At 60.5% G+C, this 1,037-nt stretch overlaps 1 non-coding gene across 1 annotated transcript; it reads right to left on the bottom strand.

The window, feature by feature from the left end:
• Positions 1–489: 489 nt before the first annotated feature.
• Positions 490–583, bottom strand: TRNAI-UAU. Its single transcript has 2 exons — positions 546–583; positions 490–525 (listed from the first exon to the last, which is right to left on the bottom strand). It is a non-coding gene; the product is annotated as a tRNA-Ile (tRNA).
• Between the last annotated feature and the right edge of the window lie 454 nt (positions 584–1,037).

The following is a 1,037-nucleotide window of genomic DNA, read 5'->3' as shown; positions in this document are numbered from 1 at the left end:
GTGGACTTAAGGGTGGTGGGGGACAATACTAGAGGTGATGCCGCCATCTGAAATCAGAAATTTCATTGTTCTCCCAAGCTGGAACTTTAATCAGGTTGGGACCTCGTACAATTTCTCACTTTTGAGCTCCCTCTCATGGAGTTCAGTGCTTACCACTGCAAGCACTTTCTAAGTATGTGCCAGGCGCTCCCCGAGGAACCATCACCATTAGAGCAAAGAGGGAAGGCGGGGTGTCAGGAGCTGTGCATGGGGGAACGCTTGCGGGACCCGGTGGGGATAAAGAGAGAAACTAACTCACTGCAGCGCAGCAGATTCAGTCTATAAACGCTTGACATTGTTCGATTTCACAAGCGCCGCGGAGAACGGCGAGGACACAGGATTTAGAACAAATTCAGAAACATCAAAGATGGTGCGACATGGTTCGGAAGGACCTGGGGCAGCAGAGGAAAGGGTCTCCCTCGAGGGATGTAGCCTCTGGTTGGAAAACGATGCTCCAGGTGAGGCTCGAACTCACAACCTCGGCATCCCTCGCACACATACTGCTGTATAAGTACCGCGCGCTAACCGATTGCGCCACTGGAGCACCTGCTCCTCACTTCCGGTCACCGGCTACACGGCCTACGCAGACACGGCCGGCGTCTCTGGGGGGGCTCCCTCTGGAGCGCCGCGGCCGCCTCTCGCACACCGGGGCAGGGCTGGTCCTGACGGCCCGGGGGGCACCGGGGCCGGTCTGCGCGCGGAGACGCCGGAGGCCACTTAGCAGACGACCGGGACACAGAGGAGCGGACGCTCGGGCGACCCCGACGGGCAGACACCTCCCCGCCCCGCTCCCCGCCTCGCTCCCGCTCTCCACCAACCAACCGGTTGGAAGCCGAAGGATGTTAGAGGCTGTTTGCTGCTGCGAAGGGATCCGAGCCACCGCTGGTGGGAGAGGAGCCCGCAGCAACCCGCCCGCGGGCATCCCTCTCTGGGACAGACACAGGCCCGAGATTGGGGGTCTCGAGTTCCCGGTGTCTCTCTGCTACGTTAAACGAGGG

Source organism: Lontra canadensis, unplaced genomic scaffold, assembly GCF_010015895.1.
Source record: "Lontra canadensis isolate GAN:19392208 unplaced genomic scaffold, GSC_riverotter_1.0 scaffold21, whole genome shotgun sequence".
Taxonomy (NCBI): Eukaryota; Metazoa; Chordata; class Mammalia; order Carnivora; family Mustelidae; genus Lontra; species Lontra canadensis.
Note: the sequence above shows the minus strand (reverse complement) of the source record. Positions and strands in the feature narration are given on the sequence as shown.